Below are 23,127 nucleotides of genomic sequence, written 5' to 3' on the forward strand. Positions count from 1 at the left end.
GCCTTTTTCACCCCTTTTCTTTTCCCACTGTCAGGTCTCTCCTTTTTAGGAACAGGCATCCCCTGCTCTTTGCATTAATTGTATAATTTTACACAGACCTCAAAAACAAGAGACAAATAAATATTTCCAACCTATTTTACATGGTTCTTCATACAAACAATCCAAGAGACATTTCTTAAGCACTTACAGAACATGCATTTTTGCCAAAGTACAAAGTCATCACATAATACACCTTCCATTAGAAAAATATCCACAGGCCAAACCAACTACTCACTCCTCCAAACACTCACGGGACCAGATAGCAGCTTTCCAAGGTCCCTTCACTTAAAAGCTGGGTGTCGCTACATTTGTCTGGTGCATACAGCTCCTTCAACAGGCTCCACTGCAAGATTGGACTTCTGTACATATTGAGTTTCCCCACCTCCCCAAACACTTTTCTGGGTTCCTCAAACTTTCCCCCTTAAAGGGTCATATCACAATGACCTTCTCACCTGGATGAAGGCTGACAGGACTCTTCATAGCCCACGAATGTTACTCTTGGATTGGTCATTGCAGAGCAATGTGAAGCCCCAGGTCTCGTGGTACTTCCTGTCCCCTGAAGCTGGAGATGAGGTCCTCAGTCCAAGCCTCCCGATTGAGCCGATAATTCTCCTTGCTTATTACTATTCTATGGCTTCCTGCTCTTGGAGGAGATTGTGCTGCAATAAGAAGTCTCTGCTCATTTTTCTAAACTCAAAGTGATCAGCTTGAAATTTTTTTGCCCTGTCAAATACTGTACAATGAAACATTTAAAAACAACTGGTACTTTCCAAAGGTTGCCTACAGTAGTTCTAACTATATTAAGCAGAAACTATTCACAGAGTTCCTGCAAAAGGACTTCAGCACTAGGGAACACTGGTGGGCTGCACACGTGCTTAAAGTGTGCCCCAGTCATTTTATGGAGCTCTTCAATATGAACAACTCTCAGTCACCTGTATCAGATCCTGTAGCAGTGTGACACACTGGGCCATCCATTCAGTCGTTCAGAATGGAATGACACTACTCAAAACTATTTTAGCCACACACGAAAGCACTATTTTTTTTTCAGGGAGATGCGCAGGCTGCTAACTGCAAGTGCAAATGCTTTACTTAAATCAGCAAGTCCATTTGGTAAAAACCTGTCCAACGCATGCAAGTAAAAGCACAACACTTCATTGTGCAATCAAGAGCTTTTAGGTCTCCCATCCTCAGATGTGAGGAGCCGAACAGTCCACATTCAGGAGATAGTGACTTAGAGCAGTGGTTCTCGGCCAGGGGTATGCAGAGTTCTTCCAGCAGGTACATCAACCCATCTAGATACTTGTCTAGTTTAGAACAAGCTACATAAAAAGCACTAGCAACATCAGCACAAACTAAAATTTTATACAATGACTTGTTTCTCCTGTTCTATATACTATGCACTGAAATGTAAGTACAATATTTATATTCCAATTGATTTACTTTATAATTATATGGTAAAAATGAGAAAGTATGCCATTTTGCTGTACTAGTGTGTGGGACCCTTTTGTATTTTTATGGCTGATTTTGTAAGCAAGTAGTTTTTAAGTGAGGTAAAACTTGGGGGTATGCAAGAGAAATCAGACTCCTGAAAGGGGTACAGTCATCTGGAAAGTTTATGAGCCACTGACTTAGAAGCACAGCAATGAACTATGCAAACACTTTAGTCCACCATTACTCTATTAATGAAACTAAACCCTAGATCACTGTTATTAAGAGCTCACACAAAAGACAAGAGCATTACGAGTTTACTGTACATAATGGGTGGGAAAAACACCATTATCTGTCTTGCCCCAGCACTGCACCCTTTTATTTGTAGTTATTAGTGCAAGCTTCTTTTTTTTTTAGACAATGGATGTGCTATTGTAGGTACCTTTATGCCGTGCCAAAGCACATATACACAGCAATTCAGAACAATCAGCCTTGCTTTCATGGGAGCAAAGGTTGCAGCCAAATGAAATGGGTGGAGACCACATTAAACAATCTTGGAATCTGTGAATAGGATATAGGAAAATGTGACCATAATGCAGATGCAGCGTTCCCTTTCACTTTCAAACGTTACGGGTGAAATAAAAGCTTCAGGAAACAAATTTAATTATTTGAATATATTAACTAAGCAGAATTTTTCTCACTATGTTCACGAGATACAAAGAGTCTTAAAATGGTGCACTAAAAGGTCTTAAACTGAAAGGTAAGTTTCTCAGCCGAGAAGGAACACTCAGATTAAAAGATACAGGATACCTGTGAAATGTCAGCATATCGATTCTAAAAACGTCCATCCATCCATGCAGAACATTCCCGTCTCTAAGATGTGACCAGATTCATATTTGCCTTTTAAAAAGGGCGATTTTCAAACTGAAACACCTTCCTTCCCCTTGCTTGCTTTTCAGGTGTCTGTTAGTCAGCTTTCTCCTTCACAAATCAGGTTCTGCCTCTGCATGATCATGCATTGAAGTCATGTCCTTGAGTCTGTGACATCAGTCTGTTGCCATGGTAATGATGAGGGCTGTCCAAAATTCAGCATTATGGCATCACTGCAGGATCAAGCAGCAGAGAAAGCTAGCATCTGAAAGTTAACAAGTGTGGCAGGAACAATTATTAAAAGGCCTTTCATTTAAATTTTAGCAATATGTTAGCCCCAAGAGATAGCTGCATTCTGAAAAGTATCTTTTAAAAGCCTTCTGTTACACAGATGTCCAGGAGTTCATAGAATCATAGACTTTAAGGTCAGAAGGGACCATTATGATCGTCTAGCCTGACCTGCTGCACAACGCAGGCCACGGAATCTCACCCACCAACGCCTATAACAAACCCCTAACTTATGTCTGAGCTACTGAAGTCCTCAAATCATGGTTTAAAGACTTCACAGTGCAGAGAATCCTCCAGCAAGTGACCCGTGCCCCACGCTGCAGAGGAAGGCAAAAAACCCTGACCTGGGAACACCATCAAGGCTGACAGCAAGTACCGGCCCAAAATGTGGTCTTACTAAGACAACTATAGGGGACGCAGTGTGCCCATACAAACAGAAGGGAGAACGTGTCTGCTAGGGCAGCCAGAGTGATGAGTGACAGCTTGGAACAGCAGATATATCTTTGGGTAGATGACACTACATGGGTCACTCATGTTCCCACAGAAACCCAGACCTATCCTGCAGCTGTAATTTATCTACAAGGGATGGCTCCTGCTGGCCTGTTATTGTGGAATGACACTTTTTTTGGCCTCAGAGTTTCAGGCGGTCATGAGATAAGGTCATTGTTATGGAAAAGGTGATGCTCCACATGGCAGGCCCTCCAAAAATCACAAGAGGCCTTGAGTTGGATGCCAAGAGTTTGCACTGAGGAGAGGAAATCAGAGAGCAATGATCTGTGCACCAGTAAACAATTCCCATAATAAATTGTGCAACAATTAAAAAAGTACCTTAGCGTTGTCACTCCGTATAGGCTTAGACATTACAGTTCTCTAGGATTTCTTGCACAGTCCCAGGAATGACATTTCTGAAGAGCAAAAGAAAGAGGGAGGTTAGAAACACAAAAAATTAATATGTAACAAACACGCTCTTTAAACTAAAAAGAGCCACCAGAAACATCAACAAATGCACAGCAGAGAACACACTGACCAGGAAACAGATCTGGAGGGTTCCACTGTGAAGGGACCATATGAATCATAGGACCAGAAGGGACCTCGAGAGGTCATCTAGTCCAGTCCCTTGCACTCATGGCAGGACTAAGTATTATCTAAACCATCCCTGACAGGTGTTTGTCCAACCTGCTCTTAAAAATCCCCAAGGATGGAGATTCCACAACCTCCCTAGGTAATTTATTCCAGTGCTTAACCCCCCTGACAGTTAGGAAGATTTTCCTAACATCCAACCCAAACTGCCCTTGCTGCAATTTAAGCCCATTGCTTCTTGTCCTATAAGAAGCACAATTTTTCTCCCTCCTCCTTGTAACAGTTTTCAAGTACATAAAAGGTTATGTCCCCTCTCAGTCATTTCTTTTCCAGACTAAACAAACCCATTTTTTCCAATCTTCCCTCATAGGTCATGTTTTCTAGACCTTTAATCATTTTTGCTGCTCTTCTCTGGACTTTCTCCAATTTGTCCACATCTTTCCTGAAATGTGGCACCCAGAATTGGAGACACTATTCCAGTTGAGGCCTAATCAGCGCGGAATAGAGCGGAAGAATTACTTCTTGTGTCCTGCTTACAACACTCCTGCTAATACATCCCCGAATGATCGCTTCTTTTGCGATAGCGTTACATTGTTGACTCATATTTAGCTTGTGGTCCACTATGACCCTCAGGCCCCTTTCAGCAGTACTACTTCCTAGGCAGCCATTTCCCACTTTGTATGTGTACCACTGATTGTTCTTTCTTAAGTGGAATACTTTGCATTTGTCCTTATTGAATTTCATCCTATTTACTTCAGACCATTTCTCCAGTTTGTCCAGATCATTTTGAATTTTAATCCTATCCTCCAAAGCACTTGCAACCCTTCCCAGCTTGGTATTGTCCATACATGAATGACAGTCAAGGTCAGCTCAAAGGAGAGGAAAGAGTTGTGACTTTACTGAAATGTGATCTAAACCCACCAGCAAGACATTGTAGCAACTGTCTAGCCTTAGGCTAGAGGTGGAACCATACCCTATCTGACGGAAAATGGCTATATTACCTTTGTCATAAGTTTAACACTTTTCAAAGACACCCACAAAGGCACAACAGGAGGGATTCTCTCCTCTGCTACAATCCACGTTCACTGCTCCGTAAGAGCTTCACAGCCAGTCAGAGGAGAATTTCCCCAGCACAGATGGTGTGCTGGACTTGTGCATGCCCCTTGCAAGTACCAGCATAGGGGGTGGGGCACAGCTATCAACACGCTGCTACAAGCCACTCTGGACATCACAGACAGTTCCCTAAATTACACCACAAACAGTTTTGATCACTAGGATTCTAGGCTGATTGGAAGTGCAAAGGGGGCTTAAAAGCCACCTCTGCTTTTCCCTCCCTCTGGCTGCACTTCTGCATGCTGCAGCTCCAGAAAGAGTGACACAACGTCTTGCTCCCTTAAAAGACCAAGGACTGCTACAATTGCTCACGGACAAACGTATGCGTTCACTGAGGGCTGCCAAACACCTGGCTCAAGAGTGCCAAGTTACCACCGTGAAAGGGTGGCTACCCTGCCACCAGGGAAAGTTCCATTGGTCAGCCATGAACTTGGGGAACAGTGTCATCATTGCTTTCAAAACAAGTGCTGCCCCTCCAGGGAAAGTGCAAGAGGTTTGGGCATCTAGGGGCATCCATCCGTCAGTCTGTGGACGGGATAAATGTCTCCGTGGTAGACTGCAGAGCATCCATTTTTAAAGATGCCCATCCTTTTCCTTGCCTGTTCCTCTGTTTGCACCAAACACGTGCCCTTCTTGGGGCCAGGCACTGGCTTCCAAACACCTCTCTACCACAATCAGACTCTTCATCCTCACAGCAAAGGCCCTGCACAGTGCTGCTCCTGCCTTATAGTATCTATGGTCACCCAGCCTCAAAACCCTGCTTACCTCTTACACTTTAGAAGTTTCAGCTCACTTTTTGGCTCCCCTGCCTTCTGCCACACCCATCACCTACTGCCCCTAGCCCTTGAACATCCTTACGTCCTGGGAGCCCCTCAGTGCCAACTGGCAGAGGGCACACTATACCATCACTCACATCAGGCCTGACACATTCATTGCCCACAAACCACCGTTGTCATAATCTGTATCTAAAAAAAGTTGTGCAAAGTATCATAAGCAAACTGCTAACATGCTGGTCCTGAAATTCATTGTGTGATGTATGTACAGCAACATACAATTGCATGCTGGAAATATGTTCTTAAAATGCATTTGGCAGGCAGTGCATAAAGTCCAGCCTGCCCCCGACAAAAGGAATGTGTATTTACCTGTCTGAGCAGCTTGATCACAGAGGCCAAGGAAAAGTACACTGAGCTACCAGATGAACAAAGCCATGGAGCTAGCAAGCAGGGGAGATGACCTCTTAACAATCACATCGGGGGATGGAGTCTGCACCCCGAGGAAGCCTTCCAGGCTCTTGAAACAGAGACAGTGAACGTTGAGGTAATAGAACGAGGGCAGAGACTTTTGAGTTACCCATCACCTAAGGGCCAAAGGGGAACAGCCTTTAGTTCATAAAAAGTGGATCCTGTTGACCTGGGAAGCAACAGTAGCTGGAAACTGATTATAGGTGAGAAACCTGCTCAGACAAATATTGTAACTTGCTGAAATTAAGTTTTAGTCACTAGAAAGCATGTTTTGTCTCGTTTTACTTGTATCATATCTGTCCCTTTCATCCTGGCCAATTAGCACTTAGATCTCTATTCTTCCTAAATAAACTTACTCTTCTTTTATTACACAGCACTGAGAAGCTATTGTATTAAACTGGAGAGTGAGTCCTCAACTAACCTAACAGGCTGATGAGCACAGAGTCTCTTTGGAGGCAGAGAATGTAACTTCTGAGTGAGAGGGACTGGACACTGCAAAGACACATCTCTGGGGAACTTGGGAATTGGGCTTTCCTGGTTAGCACCTGCAAGTCAAGGTTTGGCCTGACAGAGTCCTGAAGAGTTTGCTGGCAAGGCAGATAGGCTGGTGTGGCAGGGAGCTGACACCCAGCTTAGCAGCAGCAAAGCTCTCACTTGCTGAGGCTGAGAGGGGTGACAGTTGCTCACAGTTCTAGGTGCCACAAGAGAAGCATCACAATCCTCCCTGACTCACTCTCAACACTTCCTCTTCCAACACTGACCTTCTTTGCTATAATCCTGGACCCACCCCCAGTTTTTAAAAGAGGAACCAACAAGCAGCATCTCACGATCTCAGCTCACCCTCTGCTAACCCCTCCACCCACTTCTTGTTTATCAGCATCCTCCCACACTGGGTTATCAAATTTAAAACAAACCACAGGGCGGGGACCCACAGTTTATTGCCACACACACTTATGGTGCGGTAATAAATAAATTCCACAGCCTGTTCAAGCCTAAAGAATCTGAGCTTGGTTCAGCTCTGGTTTACACCAGCTTCTGAATAACTGAACGGTCCAAGTGCCACTATTAACTAATTCACTGCCCATCGCTTTAGTGGAAACACCTAGTTTGAGTGATTATCTAGCATCACTGGATGTAGTGGCAAATATTAGGACAGCGAATTGTTGCCGAGGAGCGCTTGGGAAGAAAACAAAAGTCAAATCTCTCCACCTCTAAATGTAACATCACCTCCACCCATACCCAGAAGGATGAGAGAAAGAAGAAATGCATCCTCTCCAGCACAAAGCCTCAATTGTCTCCCAATTTCCAAACCCAAACACACATTCCTGCTGCCAAGAAAACCAACTGTCCAAGGCTTCAGTCTTTTCCCAGCCCTTCTGACAGCTGTTACAACAGCAGTCACCTGGTTTTCAGCACAGGAATCTGTAGCACAGTGAGAGCTGAAACTCTGAGGCAGCATTAAGTAAACCGAATTTAATATCAAAATGAATCCAAGGCCCTGCTGCATAACTGGAGCCTCTCCTGCATAATGCAGGCTGAATGAGCCCTACACAGGACACAGGGCCTTGTTTATAACTAATAATTGAGATGGTTGGGGGAGCGGGGGAAGAGGATGGGGAGAGAAGGAAAAGTGATTTTTTTTTTAAACATACCCCACGCACGATAAAATACATAGAGAATTGCATCCAGGCCCCACAAGGAGAAAGTCATTTCATGTCTACATGGCACTATACCTGAAATGTGTGTCTTGGGTTCTTGGCCCTCCAGGTCAGCATTGTAAGTTTTGCCCCCTGAGAATAAGAGGGACAGGATGCTTTGTGGAAGACACACTGAAGGCAAGGACTGAAACAGGGCACTGGACCTTGGGGCACATGAGCTTGTCGTAATGCATCCATTATGGCCCTTGGCCTTTTACACTGGAAGCTGCAGTTGCAGGTCCCGTATTTGCTCCTAGCATATGCTCTGCAGAAAGTCTCATATAGGGCTTGCTGCCTCTTACACAGAGGGGCAGGCAAAGAAGATCCAAAGGGCATTCTATGCAGGGAATAAGAACTGGCGGGGGAGATGTGAAGCCCTGGAGACAAAAGCCAGAAAAGACCCTGAAGAGTGGTGAAACTGTTTCAGGTTGTGCAGTTTTGGTCCGAAGCCCCAAGAAAAGAAATGGAGCTGTGCCACTGGTTGAAGCGTGGTTTCACCATCCCTGGCCAGCAGATCACCTATCAGCTTACGTGGGCATAAAAGGACAAATTCAAAATAGTAGATACAAATACCATGATGGGAACACACACACTACTTGGTAAAAATGGGTTAGCCCCTGCAAGTATCTAATATGACCAAGGAAAGGTGATATAATCATTCCTCAACCACCTGTTACCTGGCTGATGGAACAGAACCAGGTTTTATGGCATCTTTGGCACCATGTAGAGGAAAGGCCATCACTACCAGACAAGAGCCGTATAACATTTCTCACCCTGCAAGATACCAAGCTGACCCTCTAGACTACAGCATTTGGAGAATTGCACTTTCACTGCTCAAGGCTCCTTCCTAGTCCACTGCACTAAAGACATCCTAACCTCTTTGAAAATCAGTACCTAAACATGACCACAAAGTTTGTGTTCACTTGCATACTGATTTTCAGGGGGTAGGGTTTTTTCAGTGCAAAAGACGCTCCACAGTTCATAAGAGAAAGGCTCTCAATTAACTCGGCTGCATAATGAGACTAAGCATAGCCCCAATAACATGGTTTTTAAAGATCCCAAGGCAATTTTTGCAACTGTGTGCATTAGCCCCAACACGCTGTGTCTTTAAGTCAGTTTGTAAAGTGCTTTCAGATCCTTCTAGATGAAAGCCATCATACAAATGCTAGTCCTAACTTGGTGGAGCATTTTGGTTTTGAAATTCCCATACTCCAACGAGAAACTGCAGAACTTTGGAATTAATTTGCAAACTGGACACCATCAAATTAGGCCTAAATAAAGACTGGGAGTGGATAGGTAACTACAAAAAGTAATTTTCCCTCTGCTGATACTCTCACCTTCTTGTTAACTGTTGGAAATGGGCCACCTTGATTGCATTGGCTTCGTTAACACTACAGAAGTAATTTTCCCTCCCTCGGTATTCACCTCTTCTTGCCAACTGTTGAGAATAGGCCAATTCTACCTTGATTGAATTGGCTCATTAGTATTGACCCCCCCTCTTGGTAAGGCAACTCCCATCTTTTCATGTGCTATCATATATATTCTGCTTACTGTATTTTTCACTCTATGCATCTGATGAAGTGGGTTTTAGCCCACGAAAGCTTAGGCCCAAATAAATTTGTTAGTCTCTAAGGTGCCACATGGACTCCTCATTGGTTTTGCTGATACAGACTAACACGGCTAGCACTCTGAAACCTGGTATTGTATCATCTGCAATTACTGAAGAAGTTTGACACTGTAGTTGAACCTACACAGAATTCTAGTGCCAGCACAGTGAGACTGTGGCTATGTCTACACTACAGACCTTACAGCGGCACAGCTGCACCGCTGCAGCTGCACCATTGTAAGGAGACACCTCTCCCGTCAGCATAATTAAACCACCCCAACAAATGGTGGTAGCATGGCTGGAGAGCATCTCCCGCCAACACAGCGCTGTCCACACCATCGCTTTTGTTGGTGAAACTTATGTCATTCAGGGTTGTGGTTTTTTCACACCCCTGACCAACGAAAGTGCCAGCGTAGACATAGTCTGAAGATCTGCAATGACACTAAATCACCGTAACAAACGTTGCCAGCATAGCCATTTGCGTCAGACACATCCCTCAATTTCTTTCACTTCGAGAGTAAAGTCAAACTTTAAAATAAAGATGCCTGATGGCAGCATATTATTGTGCTCCTACTACCTGATCTTAGCGCATCCTCATACCCCACACCTCCAGCTAATGGAGATCAGAGCCAACAGCACCCTCCACTGAGTCTGAGGCAGGCTCCTCTTGCCAAGAGACTCTGACAGGCAGTTTATGAAGTGAAAAAGGTAGTTATAAGCTGATGGAATAGAGCTCTGAGGCTGCTCTAAGTTATGCTGGGGACCGAATTGGAAAAACACATGGAATATAAGCTAAGTTTTCCATAGTGATCTGAAAGTCCTGACCACAAGATTCCCATTCAAGTCAAAGCCAGTCAGAGTGAGACAAACACTTGTGCAATGCTTTCATGATTTATTATGTAAAAAGTCAAGCGGACCTCTTGTCTAGGATGGTGTCTGAGAAATTCAACAGTCATATCACAGCAGAAAACGGTCTCCTGACATGTTTGGGGAATTAGTGCCTTTTATGGGAGTATGCAGGAACCAGACATTTTTTTTTTAAGTGTTTCTTTGAGGTAACAAGAACTGGCCCATGGGGCAATAATTACCAGTTCCAGAGAAGTATTTTATCAGGAGTTCACAGAGTGATGTAAGTCTGTGAAGTGAGCCCCTGAACAAATGCACTTTTATTCCATTTCAAAAGAGACAAAAGCCTCCTCTAAAACTTTACCCAGTAATTCCTTTTTGACCTCACCTCTTGTGTCCAGGGCCATGTCTACACCACAGAATTGAAGTAATAGGGTAGAACCAGTTTAAACACAAAACATTCAATGCAACCATACCAGTCATGTGAATTTGAACCACTGGAGGTTTCACCCTGCTTCTAAACTAGTGACATTCTAAGCTGTTTCAATTGCAATCCCTTCTGGGTACCCATCCCACAGTTCACAGCACAGTGGTTACAGTAGTAAGTCCTATTTGAACTGATTTACTCAACCATTTTAATGCCTCCCGCATGGACACTGAACTGGTATTTAGCCTTGCAGAAATCAAATCTAACCCAAACTGTATTGGCTTAGGTGCAAGCCATTTGGAACACTTGCAACCATGGATTCAGGGTGTTTAACAAGCATGCCCAGGCCAAGACATTCTTAACATGGTACAATTTCTTCAGTCTACTCAATGCCAAAGAGCGGCACTAGCTTTAGAGAACTTTCAAAGAGAGTTTCCAGATAAATTGGTACAGTGTTTTAAAGCTTTTCCACATATGTTGGAGGTACATCTCCATTTTTTAGCGTGCAGCCCAGATATGAGTCATGACAGCTGCAAGCAGCTTTGTTCTTTAGCTGACATTCATAGGATGAGATTACAGTTTATCACTGGGGGGAAAGTGTGTTCAAGTTTTGTTCAGATGAAGTGTCACAAGCCACACCTCAGCTGCTGGAGGGCTATCAGAATCCATTGTCATGTCATTACAGTGCTAATCTATTTAGTAATGGAAGTCACTGGAGTTGGAAGATAAATAAGCCCTTTTTTTTTTTTTTTAAAGTACACAATATCTCATCTTGTTCTTTGGTTCTTCCTGCCCACGCCAAATTTACTTTGAAGAAATTTGAGGGTGTTGCTTACAAGATGCAAAGAAGTCTGGTCTGGAAAACTGATTTTCAGAACACCTGCTTTGGTCTAACTGCCAAGACAGAGGAAGATTGCTGGTTTATTTGACCTGATCACTTCCCGTTCTCAGAATCAGCCCTGGCACACAACAAGGCCAAGAATTTCAGACTTGAGTGCCTAACTTTAGGTATTTAAATAAAAGAGGCCTGATTTTCAAAAATGCACTATTCCTATTAACTTCCATGGGCAGTTACTGGTCTAAATCACTGCTAAGTGCACATTACATCTCCCCTGTGCCCAGTCCACACAGGATGAAGTGTTACAGCCTCACACTACAGAACCTGGTCCTTTAGTTTCAGCTGTAGAAACTTGTGCTTACAGATATGGAGGTCCCCAGTTCAATTCCCAGTGTTGGCCAAAGTGTCCAGCACACTGGCATTCAGCCTAACTTTGGACACCTGAGTTTTGGCCCATACGCACAAAGAACTGAAATGCACTTCATCCCAAAAAGAAACACTGCATATGTTGTAAAATGGCCCATGTGGATTACATAGATAGTTGAGTGCTGGGCATAAAGGACCAGAAGCCTGGCATACCCAGAATCAGATCGCTCCCTCCAAGTGCAATTCTCATCGGGAATATCAATAATAAGCATGCTAAAAGCCCACTCAGATTTATCATCCTACTCTTTAAAGTTTTGTTGGGTTTTTTTGTTTTTTTAAATCTAATATGTCCCTATCCCCAATTCCCTATCCTGGAAGATTGATGAGAATCATCTGTAATGAACACTAGTTCATTCTGGTATGCGCTACATATATTTTTAAAATCTTAGGACCTTTATTGATGTAATCAGCAACATTTGTACTTCTGAAGCTTTTTATTAAAGCAAAGTTGCAATAAAATATTAATATTATATCATACATTACTACTTATTTATTCAGGCTCATGTTAATATTCAAAGAACCTGACTAAAAATTCCCGCTTGCTGGGTGGGGAGCACTCCTCCGAGTACACTAGAAAGGGTGACCACATTTCTGAATACCTATCCTCGTTTTGGTGCTTCTCTTGTGTTCATACTTGATGTAAAGGATCTTCCATTACAAGGACAGTCCATATTTTACTATATCACAATTCCATTGGAGAAGTCATATTTTTCCAATAACGTGCAATACAAAGACTTGCTGCTAACAATAAAGAAAAATGTAGATCCTTTTCTGGTGCACTGAGTAAGCAGATGAGAGGATATCTAGGAAGGCTGAATTTTCTAATAAAGTGAATCTCTTTAATAATTTCTTCCCCAAACCATCTAATTCCACCACATGTGCAAGTATGTCCCCCTTTCCCAGCAGTCCTTCCAACAGAGCACCTGATGTAAAGTTTCAGAGTAGCAGCCATGTTAGTCTGTATTCGCAAAAAGAAAAGGAGGACTTGTGGCACCTTAGAGACTAAAATTTATTTGAGCATAAGCTTTCATGAGCTACAGCTCACTTCATCGGACGCATGCATCCGATGATGTAAAGTGTTACCCGAGTCCAAAACAATTGCTGAAAAGGATGAACTGCTCTCCTTTTTAAAGGAGTGCTTTGTTGACATGTATACTGGATTATTCTTAACTATTGCACTAGTAATCAACACATGCAACAGAAAAGAGAATCACATTATTGCACAATCTCATTTTGGCATCATAAGCGGACAGAGCTGGAGAACATACCACACCCTGAACCACTCTAACCTCTGGCTCATTTGATCTGCTAATTTTTTGTCCTCCTGGAACCCATACCGCACCTGAGCGTTCCCTGCACCAAAGACCATGTTTGCATTGTCCTTTGCCAAGGCTGTGGGTCATCAAGGAAAGTTACTATAGCCTCCTCTGAAACAGACAAGGGGACACCAGGCAAAATTCTTGAGCATTCTTTGCAGAACAAAAACAAGGTCTTTCTAAATACAATCTTAAAAAATTGGCAGTTGCCACCCATAATCCTCAAACTTCTGAGATTTCAAGGGAAAGACCAGGTTTACTTAAATTTAAGGTTCATAAAAATGTATCTGTCTGTGTACCTCCAGATGTATATACATCTATCTAAAAGCAAATAAAGGAAAAACGTTCCTCCCTTAAAAAATAAAAATCACTTATCCACTCTCTTTACCTCATTCCCTAATGCAAATGCCTGAAAGATGAACCTTGCACTGCACCCTAAAAAATCAAACTCTGGCTACCTCAGAGCAGATAAGGAAGCCACTTCCAAAGCTGAAGACCTTCCATGGAGAAAGTCCTACACCAACCCTGTTTGTCTCTGTGTAATGCTATCTTGAGAACCTCAGTTTATTAGCAGTAGTATTGCCATAGACCCTATAAGTCCCAGTCATGGACCAGGAACCAACTGTGCTAGGCACCATACAAACCCAGTATTAAAAGATGGCCCCTGCCCTGCTAGCCTTGGTTTCTAACCGTTGTAATAATCATAATTAAGTCTTCTTACACTGAAATAGCTTGCCCGCGTTGCTACAACCGTACACATGCACTGTACAAAGTCTGGCACAATCAGTCTCTTGCTACAATTGTATACATGCACCCTACAAAGTTTAGCATAGTCAGTCTCTTGTACAGTGCACAAATACAGTTGTAGCAACACAGCAGCAAGTTAGTTCGGCATAAGACTACTGAATTATGATTCTTATTGTATTATGTCTCTACCTGACTACATAGTAAAGATTTCACAGATGCTTTAACTACAGTGAAATACTTGGTAGAAATATATGAAATATATAATCATAGTTAAATACTCAGTGGCCCTCTCTGATGCCCCATCCACACCCTCACCCCGAAACCCTGAGGGGAGGGCAGCAACCCCATAGTCCTAGGTCCTCTCCAACACCTCAATCCCCTCCCACATTATTCTTCATTACAAAAATAGACTTAACATTACAGTAGATACATGTCAAGCTACACGTCATTACAATCAGGTGGTAAGTACAAAGTTCCAGAGTTACTTTGTGATGTACCTTAAATAAGGGCAAATGAAAAACTCTTTCTCACGAAAGCAGAGTCCTCAGCACTAAATAAAATGGGGACATAAACTGGAGAGGGTGTCAGCTTCAAAGTCCATCATATCATCTCTGCAGGATTAGCAGTCACCAGGTAAAAGTGTTCATACCCAGACTTCAAAGGAAGCGAGAGTAGAAATGGCAGACCCTTAGAGGAGGGGACTGGAATAGTCTCACTGATAGTTATGTCCTCAGCCACTGGGATGCTGGAATAAAGGCAGAGTCCATGACAGAGACAGAATGACAGAACGGTAATCTCCAATTTATCAGGACTTTAACTATAAGGTTAGCTTGACTGTTGCCTACCCTGTATACTAGAAATGAAGTTATCTACTAATAAACTTCAGAACTTCCAAACCTAAATGGCACTGGCGACCCCCTGCACCAAGTTGCAATGCCCAGAGTGGGGAGCCCTCCGCCCCCCAACCCTGGCCACCCATCTACACCAAGCCAGCATTAGGGTTGCAGTACTGGGGTAAAAGGGTGCCGCTGTGGGTGGTCAGTGCCTTCTTGCAGGGCCATTCTTAGGCATATGCGGCTGCATAGGGCACCCAAAAATTTGGGGCACCCCTGGGTCTTAGTGTCCACCCTCCCTCCTCTTCCAATCCCTTTCTTCCACACTCCCACCACAACTGGCTGCAGCAGCCTGGTGAGAGGGGATCTAGTACTTAAAAGTGAAAAAGCCTTCCAGCCTGCCAGACTTATTAGCACAACACTGAAGCTGTTAAAGAACCATTCAAGTGGTAATGACAGGTTTCAGAGTAGCGGTCGTGTTAGTCTGTATCTGCAAAAAGAAAAGGAATACTTGTGGCACCTTAGAGACTAACCAATTTATTTGAGCATAAGCTTTCGTGAGCTACAGCTCACTTCATCGGAGCTGTAGCTCACGAAAGTTTATACTCAAATAAATTGGTTAGTCTCTAAGGTGCCACAAGTACTCCTTTTCTTCAAGTGGTAATGAAGCCATTTAACAGGCATTTGCCAACCCTCAGGTATATACTGTCAGTTTCTGAATTTACTGACAAAAAACAGTTGTGCATTACTGTAATATTTACTCAGAACATGTTAGTCCACAGAACCTTAGTTTAACATTTGCTTTAAAATATTTCATTACTAAAGATTATAAAATCACATCTTTAAAAAATCCTTGCATAGATTTTTAGATACACAATCCGAGTATTCATCTTAGCCTTAAATGCCTGGATCTTCAGACATATCGTTTTTTAAATAAATCCTTCAAAAGACCGCCCTTATCTAAAATACACATGCAAGCCCGGGTTGCCATTAGGCATGGTGCACCAGATTAATAATAGTGCATAGGGCCCCATAAATCCTAAGGACAGCCCTGCCTCCTTGGCAAGGCAAGGAAGAGGTGACAGACAGTGTGTGCACCCATTGAATTGGAAGGGTTACATCCTCCACTTCCAGAGGCACGAAGAGACATGGGTTACAGTGGTGAGGTCTAGATCCAACAAAAGCACTCACTATGCCTAGATAGATGCAGATGGAAGGTGGTGCTCCTGATTTCCAGTGCTACCTAAATTCTGGAAGCGGCAGCAGACCAAAAAGGACTCCCAAACGCTAATTTGCTGAGCAAACTCCCATCCTCAACAGATAAGCAGCAGGGAAATGTAAAATCTAAATTTAAAAATGAACTGCTATTTTCTTTTGAAATATGTTAACATGCAGACATAGGGAAAAAATATCAAACAATAAAGAAATCACTATGAACAAGATTTCACATTTGGCATTCTCCCAAGCTAACAGTGAAATGAAATAGTCGAGCAGCACAACTAACTTCATCCCATGGCAGAAATTTTAAGTGGTTAAGATAAAAACATCAAGAGGAAAACAAAAAAGAAAAAAAAAAACCACTGAAATTTTGTAAAGCAGAAGTTAGTTGAACAAAATTCTTGACCTGGTGATTAAGAGTAAGGAAGAAGGCTTGCTCCCAGGTTACTAAGAAAAGAGCAAGGCTAAAAACATAACACAGAAAAAATATACTTTATATTTTAATTATTTTGAGACCCTGGTGTCAAAGAGAAGACTAGTTAATATAAAAGCATTACCAATAAAGTAGTTGTTTTTCATCCCTTCCCACACTGAAAAAAAAGCTTTTTTCTGCATTTTTTCCTGCATCACGGCTCTGTCCAGCCTGGAAGAATCCATAAGCACCAGAGAATAAGTGAGATAAGTACATCACAAAACCAAAAGCTGAGCAATTGAAATGGGAAGGAATTTTCAGCAGGCTTCTTGAAAAACAAAAAAAACCCTGAAGTTGAGTAAATGTTGGCCTTGGTCATCGTTGCTATGTCTACAGAAGACACTAAGGGCTGGTATACGCTATAAAGTTAGGTCGAGCTAGCTAAGTTGCTCAGGGTGTGAAAATTCACTCCTCGGAGAGATTTAGTTAAGCCAAACTAAACCCCAGAGTAGACACCACTAGGTCCAATGGAAGAATTCTTCCATCAACCTAGCTATCGTCTCTTAGGGCAGGTCTACACTATGTGAACAACATAGCTGGAGCTGACATACCTTAGGTCGACTTATTGCAGTGACCACACCACGCTGGGTCGACGGCAGAAATTTACCTTATGCTTCTCATTCCGGTGAAGTACCGGAGTCGACAGGAGAGCGATCAGCAGTTGATTTAGTGGGTCTTCTTCACTAGACCAGCTAAATCGACCCCCGGTGGATCGATCGTCACAGTGCCGATCCACAATAAGTGGAGACAAGCCCGCAGAGAGGTGGATTTACTACAGCGGGAAGAACCTCTTTCATCACCATAATAAGCATTTACACTACAGTACTGCAGCCATAGTGTTTCTAGTGTAGACATATCTTCAGGAAAGTTAAGGCTAAAGGTGTGAAGTCAATGTGCATAACTTAAAATTTAATTCACCTTAACTTTCCTGAGTGTCTCTGTGTAGACAAGCCCTAATTGAATGTTTTGGAGAAAGGATATCTTTAATAGGGATCCAATAAACTAAACACTTTCTACTGCAAAAGCTCACAATACACATGATCAGAGATGCCCTAGAGGTCCTCCAGTAAAACCAAGGAAAACCAGTAAAACCACACTTGACACGCTCCATATTCCCAAGGTTAAATAGATGAGCAGCAAATCAAAACCACTTTTTATAAAAATATTTCAGGCCTTCTTCACACAGTACTTCAAAAAGAGCACAACTCTGTTTTTTTAAAACATTTTGAAGTTCACCTCTAAAAAGACCTAACTTCACACCACACACTTTAAATTGTATATTATGTTTGGAATTATTTATTTTTGTATTTTAACTATTGGACACTTACTTCTAGAGAGAGACTTTGTATTTATATTGGTCTTCACTGTACAGTAATAGTTGCTGAGAGAAAAAAGGCATCTTAGAGCACTTCCCTAATTAAAAGCTAGTAAAATTCTAAGCACAAATCACAAGACAAGCCAAAAATAGTTCAGAGCTGCTAGGAATGTTTGAAGGTAACAAAATCCTCAATTACATGCCTATTGCTTAGGCTTGCCAAAAATATGCAAATTTGTTAATTTCATACACTGTAATCAGACCCTGAATGTCAGTTTTCCAGAGTATCGTATACAATAACTTGAACATGCTAATATGGGCGAGCCAAATGTAATCTGTAAGAGATGTTTAGAAAGGTGAAAAGGAAGATTTTCAGATGTACCCGAGATATCCGCCTACTCTATTTATCTATGGACAGGTTAACTGGAACAAGTGCTGTCATGAATGAGTATTAAATAAAATGTCAACTTTGTCAAACAGGCTTCTTCAAAGAAATATGGATGCCCTGATTAGAAACTCATCCTCTCACACTGCTGATTAGGACAGAGTATATAAACAATACATCTGAAGAGAAATCCAGATAGCTAAAACCCTGAAGCTAAAAGTCTCCATTACTCTTCCAAAACTGGTTTACAGAGAGGTCTCTGTTGTGTACGGTAGATTCAGTGCACATTCAGTTTTTAAGAATCTTCAGAGTCTAAGAACATAAGAACAGCTATACTGGGTCAGGCCAATGGTCAATCTAGCCCAGCATCCTCTCCTCCGACAGTGGCCAATGCCAGATGCTTCACAGGGAATGAACAAGACAGGCAGTCATCTAGTGATCCATCCCCTGTTGTCCACTCTCCCATTCTGGCAAACGGAGGCTAGGGACACTCAGAGCATGGTGTTGCATCTCTGCCCATCCTGGCTAATAGCCATTGATGGACCTATCCTCCAATAACTTATCTTATTTTGGTTTTTTTTAACCCTGTTAGAGCTTTGGCCTTCACACCATCCCTGGCAAGGAGTTCCACAGGTTGATTGTGTGTTGTGTGAAGTACTTCCTTTTGTTTGTTTTAAACCTGCTGCCTATTAATTTCATCGGGTGACCCCTAATTCCTGTGTTATGTACTCTTTCACATAACATTTCCTTATTCACTTTCTCCACACCAGTCAAGATTTTATAGACTGGTATCATCTCCACCCTTAGCTGTCTCTTTTCCAAGATGAAAAGTCCCAGTCTTTTTAATCTCTCCTCATACGGAAGCTGTTCCATACCCTTAATCATTCTTGTTGCCCTTCTCTGTACCTTTTCCAATTCAAATATATCTTTTTTTGAGATGGGGTGAACAGATCTGCAAGCAGTATTCAAGATGTGGGCATACCGTGGATTTATAAAAAGGCACTATGATGATATTTTCTGTCTTATCTATCCCTTTCTTAATGGTTCCTAACATTGTTAGCTTGACTGCTCTTGTGCATTGAGCGGATGTTTTCAGAGAACTATTCACAATGACTCCAAGAGCTCTTTCATGAGTAGTAACAGCTAATTTAGATCCCATCATTTTATATGCATAATTGGGATGATGTCTGCTAATGTGCATTACTTTGCATTTATCAGCATTGAATTTCATCTGCCATTTTGTTGCCCAGTCATCCAGATTTGCAAGACCCCTTTGTAACTCTTTGCAATCTGTTTTGGACATAACTATTTTGACTAGTTTTGTATCATCTGCAAATTTTGCCACCTGTTTACCCCTTTTTTCAGATAATTTATGAATATGTTGAACAGCACCTGTACCAGTACAGACTCCAGGGGAACACTACTTCTCTGCATTCTGAAAACTCACCCTTTATTCCTACTTTTTGTTTCTTATCTTTTGACCAGTTACTGATCCATGAGAGGACCTTCCCATGATTGCTTACTTAGATTAAGAGCCTCTGGTGAGGGACCTTGTCAAAGGCTTTTTGAAAGTCTAAGTACACTATATCCACTGGATCTCCCTTGTCCACGTTTGTTGACCCTCCTCAAAGAATTTTAATAGATTCGTGAGGCATGATTTCCCTTTACAAAAGCCATGTTGACTCTTCCCCAACAAATAGTGTTCATCTATGTGTCTGATAATTCTGTTCTTCACTGTAGTTTCAACCAATTTGCCTCCTACTGAAGTTAGGTTTACCAGCCTGTAATTACCAGGATCACTTCTGGAGCTTTTTTTAAAATTGGTGTCACATTAGCTATCATCCAGTCATGTGGTACAGAAGCTGATTTAAATGATAGGTAGCTCTGCAATTTCACATTTGAGTTCTTTCAGAACTCTTGGGTGAATACCATCTGGTCCTGACGACTTATTACTGTTTAATTAAACAATTTGTTCCAAAACCTCCTCTAACACCACCTCTATCTGGAACAGTGCCTCAGATTCATCACCTAAAAAGAATGGCTCTGGTGTGGGAATCTCCCTCACATCCTCTACAGTGAAGACTGATGCAAAGAATTCATTTAGTTTCTCCGCAATGGCCTTATTGTCCTTGCGTGCTCCTTTAGCACCTCGATCATCCAGTGGCCCCATTGACTGTTTAGCAGGCTTCCTCCTTCTCATGTACTTAAAAAAAAAAAATGCTGTTATTTTTTGAGTCTTTGACTAGTTGTTCTTCAAATTATTTTTTGGCTTGCCTAATTATACTTTTGCACTTGACTTACCAGAGTTTATGCTCCTTTCTATTTTCTTCAATAGGATTTAGCTTCCGGTTTTTCAGGGATGCCTTTTTGCCTCTAGCTGCTTCTTTTACTTTGTTGTTTTGCCATGGTGGCACTTTTTTGGTCCTCTTACTATGTTTTTCAACTTGGAGTCTTCAGTCTCACTACTGATCTGTCACTGATGCCTCACAACCTTACATTATACAGCCTTCTTTTAAGCCAAAAGCCCCGCAGCAGCCCTTCTGTGGCACTGCTTTGGATGCTGACTGCAACTTCCTTTGCGACCTCAATCAAGATATTTGCTCTACATTCTACATCCTGAATTTAATTTCTCTGAGACAAGCTTTCGAGTTCACACAGAGCTGAAGGTCACCTGAAGAAGAGAACTGTGTAAGCTCAAAAGCTCCTCTCTCTTATCAACAGAAGTTGGCTCAATAAAATACATTCTCTCACCCACCTTTTAAAGAGGATAGTTAGATGAAACAATCCACGTTGACTCAAAGAACAAACTCTGCATCTGTTATCTATGTATGACAAGCAGTATTCCTCTTACCAACATTATATATGAAATAAGAGATTGTGAAATGTTAATTGATAAAAATGCATATTTCATGCAGGAAAAGATCTGAATATATAATGTCACCTGGATGCACTTTTGTACTCCACCCATCTTGCATAAAACCCAGTTAGTCACTCTCTTGTATTGCTATTGCTAACAATTCTAGAACATCTTGAGTATTACTTATGCAGTGAAGGCAGACCCTCCTTAATGGACAGCCTAGCTTAAGGCAGACTTATTTTGATTTGGTTTTATTTTTTCCAGTTACAAGATAGCAACAGATGCAGCAAAATGAAGTTAGTAAGCTACAGTTTCAGAATCCAACCCCCTCTGAGAGAAGATGAGGCATCTACTACAAAACATGTTTTTTTTTCACCTTTTACCAATACACATGAAACAAGAAATAGAAGGGGAGGTGTTAAAGGAAGTGGAAACAAACTGCAACACAGTCTACACATTTCAAGATGGGTTAAGTGACTTCATGTAGTCCAGAAGAGGATTCCATATTTTAAATAAAGTCTTCTAGTAAAAAGACCCCCAAGACAGAAGTTATAAATTTTTTAAAAAAAGACATACTGAGCAAAACTAGAATCATGAATATTAACAGACCAGTTAAATGGCATACTGGATAAAACAATACTGACAGAATTTTTCTGGGTGGCTTTATCTTCAGACTTCAAAATCCTGCCTGAAACAATAAGAGCATTTGCACATAAAATGCTGCTTCAGACACAACGAAATCAAGTGAGGATCCTTGAGACTATGTATGTCTCATACTTAATTGCTGGACAGTGGGGTGCATTTATCTCAGTTCAACCAACAGAAAGCACTGGATTTCCAAAGTCAGAGAAGCTACAGGAATGAGGATCTGCCTACCAGGGCAGGGCGGGGGGAGAAAGGGGAACAGTAGCTGAGAAATAAAAAAGGAGATTCCCAAAGGTTAGGGGAAGCTTGAGAATAATACTGAGTAATTTACTCTGCATAACCCAGTTCTTAACAAATCAGTTATATAGACACTATGGTAGTTTGCACAAGAGAATTTGACTTTTAAGAATGAAAAAGCTAGACAGACTCTTAGAAACATAAGTGTGTGGTATGACCTAAATGATGAAAGAACAAGTAGTTAAGTGAACCACAGCACCTGCTAAATTTTTAATCACTAATGTTCTCCTGGCTTGCAGCAAAGCAAGCATACATTAGCTTCCAAGCCCTACAAACAGGAGTATAGAGTAATAAATTAGAACAGTAAGATTTTCCCTGGCAGAAATTCAATTTCAAGATCACCTAAACCCATTATTTTACAACTAACTGCACCCCCTGCATTTGTTGATTTTTTTTAATCCTCCTGACATAAAAAGCATATTACATTCAATATTTTAGTTTTCCCCAAGTTTTCTGGTTCCAATCAGCGCAAACATTTCTGTGTAAGATAAGACTAGTATGTTTTCACTCTTCAAGAGTATTTAATAGTCACTAGAATGCCCACTGAAAGACATGGTTGAACTTCAGAGAAAAGTGAGTGTGTGTGAGGATTAATTTTATAATCACATAGACAGTAGGAATAGCAAATGGTACAGCAGATTTTTCCCCTACCACAACAGAAAGAGGTAAGATTCTTTGGTGGAAATGACAGAGGGAGGAAGAAAAGAAACATATGCTAATTCCAGAACTGCAGCCAGATTCTGCTACTTGTGGCAATTCTCCTAATCTCATTAATCATGTTTTAACAAGAGCAATATTCACAGAAATGAGCAAGTCTCAGCTGCACTGACCTTTGAACATTAAAGCTGAGCAAAAAGGCTCAAAATGGTGTTTTAAAACAAGTTTAAATTTCACTATTATATACAGCAAAAATAAATCAACAGTTTTCTGTGCAGCACATAATGTTAGTGAAAGGTACCTTGCAGGTTACAGACAAACTTCCTCGTTTTGTAACCCAAAATCAGTTTCTAAAGACTTGAACATTAAATCCAGTGACCAGAAAAGCCCTAAATTGTCTTAGACACGAACAAAATGGTCTTCTGTATTTGTATAGAAGACATTTTGGGAAAAGATACAAATTTAATTACTAACTGGAGATATGCA

The 23,127-nt window shown here is 41.6% G+C and overlaps 1 protein-coding gene across 15 annotated transcripts in view; it reads right to left on the bottom strand.

Moving 5' to 3' along the window:
• The window catches only part of FBXO34 (F-box protein 34), a 65,508-nt gene that overhangs the window by 38,309 nt on the left and 4,072 nt on the right, over positions 1-23,127 (bottom strand). For 3 of the 15 annotated variants that reach the window (XM_084631518.1, XM_084631529.1, XM_084631519.1), the window contains exons 2-5: positions 3,454-3,530; positions 2,278-2,602; positions 1,910-2,028; positions 492-698 (exon numbers count right to left, since the gene is read on the bottom strand). The gene's annotated coding sequence lies outside the window, so the exon portion shown is untranslated. Of the gene's footprint in view, positions 1-491; positions 699-1,909; positions 2,029-2,277; positions 2,603-3,453; positions 3,531-5,960; positions 6,283-13,241; positions 13,263-20,486; positions 20,505-23,127 lie in introns of those variants that run through there. The other 12 variants (XM_084631524.1, XM_084631528.1, XM_084631523.1 and 9 more) reach the window with 10 other exon arrangements.

Source organism: Lepidochelys olivacea, assembly GCF_965140295.1.
Source record: "Lepidochelys olivacea isolate rLepOli2 genome assembly, chromosome: 6".
In the NCBI taxonomy this organism is placed as follows: Eukaryota; Metazoa; Chordata; order Testudines; family Cheloniidae; genus Lepidochelys; species Lepidochelys olivacea.